The sequence below is a fragment of the Periplaneta americana genome, chromosome 6 (assembly GCF_040183065.1).
Source record: "Periplaneta americana isolate PAMFEO1 chromosome 6, P.americana_PAMFEO1_priV1, whole genome shotgun sequence".
Taxonomy (NCBI): Eukaryota; Metazoa; Arthropoda; class Insecta; order Blattodea; family Blattidae; genus Periplaneta; species Periplaneta americana.
In genome coordinates, this window is record NC_091122.1 from 14,522,795 (window position 1) to 14,529,395 (window position 6,601).

The window sequence follows — 6,601 nt, forward strand, 5'->3', positions numbered from 1 at the left end:
GTATATCACGGCCTGCTGGAATATAGTAAATACAGAAAACATTTTATAGCAACAATGTTGAAGATAGATATTTTAGTTTTTAAAAGTTGCCGTCATTGAACAGAAACCAAGATGGAGATTTCATTGCAACTAATTAGAAATTCCTCTTTCAGGTATGTAATAAACGATCTTCGCACAAAATAATGTACGATACACGAGCGGTATGTTTGTTTTCATGTTCTCGGAAATTAAAAAAGCTCAACCACGTTTCGCTTTTTCAATCTTTCCCTCGAACATGAAAACATCAACATACCGCTCTTGTAACGCATATTACTATTTTAAATTACACATAGTAAATTTCCTTCAATTGTTACTCCGTGTGTGTACTCAGAAAATGTCAGTGTTCTGTATAGCCTGCAGAAGATCAAGGGTAACCGGTTGAAATTCGAATACATTTTTTAAATTACACATAGTAAATTTCCTTCAAATGTTACTCTGTGTGTGTACTCAGAAAATGTCAGTGTTCTGTATAGCCTGCAGAAGATCAAGGGTAACCGGTTGAAATTCGAATACATTTTTTAAATTACACATAGTAAATTTCCTTCAATTGTTACTCCGTGTGTGTACTCAGAAAATGTCAGTGTTCTATCTAGCTTGCAAAAGATCAAGGGTAACCGGTTGAAATTCGAATACATTTTTTAAATTACACATAGTAAATTTCCTTCAAATGTTACTCCGTGTGTGTACTCAGAAAATGTCAGTGTTCTGTCTAGTCTGCAGAAGATCAAGGGTAACCGGTTGAAATTCGAATACATTTTTTAAATTACACATAGTAAATTTCCTTCAAATGTTACTCTGTGTGTGTACTCAGAAAATGTCAGTGTTCTGTCTAGCCTGCAAAAGATCAAGGGTAAACGGTTGAAATTCGAACATCCGGTCGAATGCTCTACTTTGACGAATGCTCTCTGACCGGTTGAATGAAAATCAGTTGTAAGCCCTATTCTGCAGCTCTATATTGAATGTAATAATTTATTGTTAAAAATTAATGCTTCAGAATTACTTTGTCCACCAACTCATACATGCCAATTCATGTTACGTCCTCCTTCCGGGAAGAACTTCAATTGTAATTGCTGTTAATTTAAACTGTAAAGTTCAGTAACGGCTGCTGAGTTCATTTATGCAGGAGCTTAGCTGTTAATAAAAGTCAAAAATGTCAAATAGAAACTTTGACATTTCAGGATGACAAATCATGCGTTTGACGCAGTACTCCTATATTGCAACTGAAATAATGAAATCAAACTCGACGGGCAAGTGAAAACAAAAGAAGCGCGTTGAAACGTTTTCATGCGGAGACGAAGTCTATAGCCGTCGTTACAGATAATACTGAATTAACACACTCTACGAAAGTCAACAGAGTAGTTTTTACAGTGGTGTCACAGATTTGTTTGGGATTTTTGTGACAGTTAATCGAAAATAAGAGAACACGTGTTCCGGCTTTCTCTCCTACAAGTCATATTTTCTCCCCGTAAAGAAATACAATATACAGTGAAACTTCCCTTAACGGACACTTCCCAATAGCGGACTCCTCTCAATAGCGGACATTTTAAAATTCCCCTGCAAAATAACATTGGCCCTTATGGTAAAATTCTTCCAAATAGCGGACATTCTCAATAACGGACGCGGACACTGAAATGTATCTCCCAACAACAATTAAAACTTCCAAATAACGGACAGCGTGAAAGAAAAAAAGAAAAAGACGGTTGTAAATTAAACGGAATTGTAACGGAATTATTTGCAACAATCATTCGTGCGTTTGAACGTTCTTGTACTTATTGAAGGTAAGCAGCATAGTTCTTAGTTGTGATACTGTACGTGAGCAATCCGTACTTTCTTAGTTTGTCAAGTTGAGTGTTCGGAAGTACAGTCACATTAAAATGTCACAAAAACGTAAACGTTTGTCACCAAAAGAGAAAGTGGATATTGTAAAGCATAGTGAGAAGGAGAAATTAAGTGTTCGTGAGCTGGCCACAAAGTTTAATGTGGAAAAAACTCAGTTTAGTGAAATTTTTAAAAACAATGATGTTATTTTAAAATCATACACTGAGAATGCAATTCTAGATTTCTTTGTGTGAGGTGAAGTGGTACAGTGACTGATTTTTATTTCATTTACAAAGCATTTAGCCTACTGGTACGATTTCTCTCTGGATGAATACTGTAAACAATCTCACTGTCTACTGTACTGTACTGTAAAATTTAGTGTTGAATATGTGTGAGAAATTTTGATGTACTGTATACATACTAACGATTTTCTAAATAGCGGACACTTCTCAAAAACGGACATTTAATTTTTCCCCTTCGGTGTACGCTATTGGGAAGTGTCACTGTATTAGATTTTGGCTGACCATACGTACCGTTTTGAAAGTGACAATACTTTTATTTTTCTATATCCCGGCCGGCCCGTCGTTTTTATTAAAAAAATAATTGAAATATGCTTAAATATTGGTCAGTCATAACCTAAAATCAATACAGCTTTACCTGATGGATTGGTGCACATATTTTTAATGAATTAAAAAATACCAGATTTTCAGAATGTTTGTAATGTAGAAGAGTTTATTCTGTCTCTGTTACAAAGTAGGTAGGCCTACAGCATTCGTAAAAAGAATACTTTTTATTATTTATATATCATATGGTTGAAAGAGAGATTAGTCGCCGGCGTAGTTCAGTCGGCTAAGGCGCAGTTCAGTCGGCTAAGGCGCTTGCCTCCTGATCCGGAGTTGTGCTCGGGCGTGGATTCGATTCCCACTTGGGCTGATTACCTGGTTGGGTTTTTTCCGAGTTTTTTCCAGCCATAAAGCGAATGTCAGGTAGTCTATGGCGAATCCTGGGCCTCATTTCGCCAAATACCATCTCGGTATCACCAATCCCATCGACGATATATAACCGAGTAGTTGGTACAGCGTCTTTAAATAACCCACTAAAAGAAAGAAAGAGAAATTCCGATTGTGTTCAAATAATGAGAGCTATGCTAACTGTGAGACAAAATTGAAATTGTGACATGGAGTGTGATAAGTTTTATGAGAAGGTATCAAAAGACCAAAATTTGTTATATATAAATCCCTTCAGTAAGGGTTGTCAAAAGACACAGCATACTAAACAAATAAAAATAAACATTTGTGTTATGATTATTATTTTCAAATGGAAACTATCCTTGGGAAATACGTTTATTCAATAATTATTAGTAGTCAGAATATAAAGAAATTTAGGCTAGGTGTACAGGTAATTACGTAAACTCTGATCCAAACCTGTGGATTAACGGTCAGCGCGTCTGGCCGCGAAACCAGGTGGCCCGGGTTCGATGCCCGGTCGGGGCAAGTTACCTGGTTGAGGTTTTTTCCGGGGTTTTCCTTAACCCAATATGAGCAAATGCCGATCAGCATTGACCCCAGACCATTGAGCAGCCCGTCTGCCCATGTACAATGGAGGAGTGAGCGAAGTACTGTTCTCCGATGAGTCCAGGTTCATCAGACGGCAGGACTGGAGACAGTTGGAGGGCGTTATGCAGCATGTGTTTTCTCCGACAGGCATTCAACTACCCGCGGTTTTTTTTGTCTCTCAGTGTAGGACGTGTTTCACCTTTCTGTTACGAAATTCCTGGTGTTTCTCGCTCCAGCCGGCTAACTATCACGTGTATTGCTGGTAGGATTAAGTAACATCGCTACTTACTACCAAAGTAATGGCTGCCGTTTGGACAACTGACTGCTTTTCTCTGTTTCCTGGTCCAGCCCAGCAACAAGTGTGACATCCACATGATACATCGCCATCAATCATGATTCCGTTTTAATTCCGCGCTGTCACATAGAGTAAGCCCCGTGCGATGTGACATTTGGGGATAGAAAAAAAAAACAGATGAGTTACAGCGCGAGTGAATAGGAGGATGCGAAGACTGTAAGGGTGGCAGCAGGACCGAAAACTAATGCTGGCACAGAGAAATATACTATTAATTATTTATTAGAGTCACGGTGTTTGGCAAAATGCCTCTCTTTTCTTCCTCATATTCTGTAATATTAGGTTGGTGCATAATTCCGCAGCGATTTTTCAAAAAGTTTATTAAACACATCAGATACGCTTCCTGTGTTAAAACCATTAGAGTTTACTTTGATACGCATTTAAACTGGAATAACCAAGTAACTCATATTACAAAAAAAGTGCTTTCCATACTACATTCCTTAAACAGCATTCGAAAATTCCTCCCGCTATCACTCAAGAAAATACTAGTGGAAACACTAGTAATGCCCCACTTCGATTATTGTGATTTTCTACAGACTGAGCTCAATGTCAACCAGTCGAAAAAATTACAACGTGTTCATAATTCTTGTGTTCCCTTCGTCTGCGATGTCCGTCGCGCTGACCACATTACCCCATCCTTCCAAACTCTAAATTGGCTACGGCTTAACTAACGTAGAAATTTTTTTTCTCTTGTTCTCTTTTTCCAAGTCTTTCACACCTCTACACCTACCTAACTTGCCTCCCGTTTCAGTTATCTGTCATCATATCATAATCTCTTCACACGCACGCAAAATAGCCGCATACTAGCCACACCAACACATAAGACATCATCGTATTCATCATCATACGCAATCTCGCTCTCGCGCTTGTGGAATACCCTACCCAGTGACATCAGAGACTGTCTGAATTTAGTAGCGTTCAAAAGCAAACTTATTAAGCATTTTCTTACTGCGTAGAGTAGGTTTAAATTTACTTAATCAATAAAAGAAATGCTTCTCTCTCCTTAACTTTTACAATAAACTGCCTAGCTTTTATTAATCAGTTAATCTTTTAGTACTTTGATTTTTATTGTATTTGTAAATTTAATATTAATTGTAATTATAATTGTAATTGTATTCTTAATATTGTAGTTGTAATCCCCTGGTAGAGGGGAAGAGAAGGCCTGATGGCCTTATCTCTACCAGGTTAAATAAATAAATAAATAAATAAATAAATAAATAAATAAATAAATAAATAAATAAAGAGAAAAGTTAATCATCAACAATATACGAGTATTCTCCTTCACTATTTACAAAAGTCTACCAACAATGGAATAGTTTTTTTGAGTCCAAGCCTGTAGAAATTGCGTGGTTTTGAGTTAAAGAAGTCGTCACGCCATGTTTGGAGCGCATTTTCATCCAGAAAGGGAATTCCTTGAAGGTTGTTCGATAGAAAGCGGAAAAGATGAAAATCTGAGGGCGCAAGATTAGGTGAATAAGGTGAGTGTGGAATGACTTCCAAAGCCAACTCCTGGATAGTGTTTTGTGTCAGGTTAGCAGAGGGCGGTCAGGCGTTATCGTGGAGTAGCATCACTTCACGCAGTCTTATTGGTCGTTTTTCTTGAATTGTGTGTGCAAGAGGTGTCAATTGGTGGCAATAAATGTCGTCAGTGATGGTTACACCTCGGGGAAGCAATTCGTAGTACAGCACACCCTCGCAGTTCCACCAGATGCATAACATTATCTTTCGTAGATGCGCGCTGGCCTTTGTACGGGGAGTTGCTTTTTGTTCGGGCTCAACCATTCCTTTCTTTTTCTTATGTTAGCATAAAGACACCATTTCTCGTCACCAGTAACGTTATTGGATAGGAATGTTCGATGTTGTTCACGATTCAATCGATGATGAGCAAGCAAAGATGTACTTATGGCCACTCGCTGATTTTTGTGGTTTTGGCTTAGAGCATGCGGTACCCATACACGCGATTTTTGAACCTCGCCCATTGAATGCAAATGTCGCACGATGGTGGAATGGTCACAGTCCATCACATTTACCAGTTCTCGGGTACACTTACGTGAATTATTGTGGATTAATGTGTTTAAACAGTCTTCATCAAACTCCGAAGATCTTTCTGAACGTGGAGTGTCACTAATGTCGAAACGACCCTCTTTAAAATGAGAAAACCTGCTGTGCTCTCTCCGATAGCATTGTCCCCATGCACGGAGCAAATATTTCCCTTCACGTTTCCACTTCAGTAAAAAATGTTATGGTTTATTTAACGACGCTCGCAACTGCAGAGGTTATATCAGCGTCGCCGGATGTGCCGGAATTTTGTCCCGCAGAAGTTCTTTTACATGCCAGTAAATCTACTGACATGAGCCTGTCGCATTTAAGCACACTTAAATCCACCGACCTGGCCCGGGATTGAACCCGCAACTTTGGGCATAGAAGGCCATCGCTATACCAACTCGATAACCAGATCGATTCCACTTCAGTATAACATCACTAGCAGTGGACCTAGGGATGCTTAGGAGAATAGAAATCTCGCGCACTGACTTCTTACACAAGTACCACCTGACCACTTTGAAAGTTCGTGAGTTTCTCAGACCATCTCATTGTGCTGTCTCGCGCTATCTGCTGACACTGTCTGACGTCTGCTGATTACTGTGTCACATTTTGTGATAAAAACACGTTTTTCGGAGTGTCCGGATACTTTTAATCACATAGTGTATGCTTATTTGAATGCATACGTGAACATTGTGTGCTTCATTGAACTATTATTGCTGAAGTAATTTTTGGCACATACGAAATCCCGCCACTGGAATACTGCATACCGCCAGCAGCCATAGATGCATTAGCG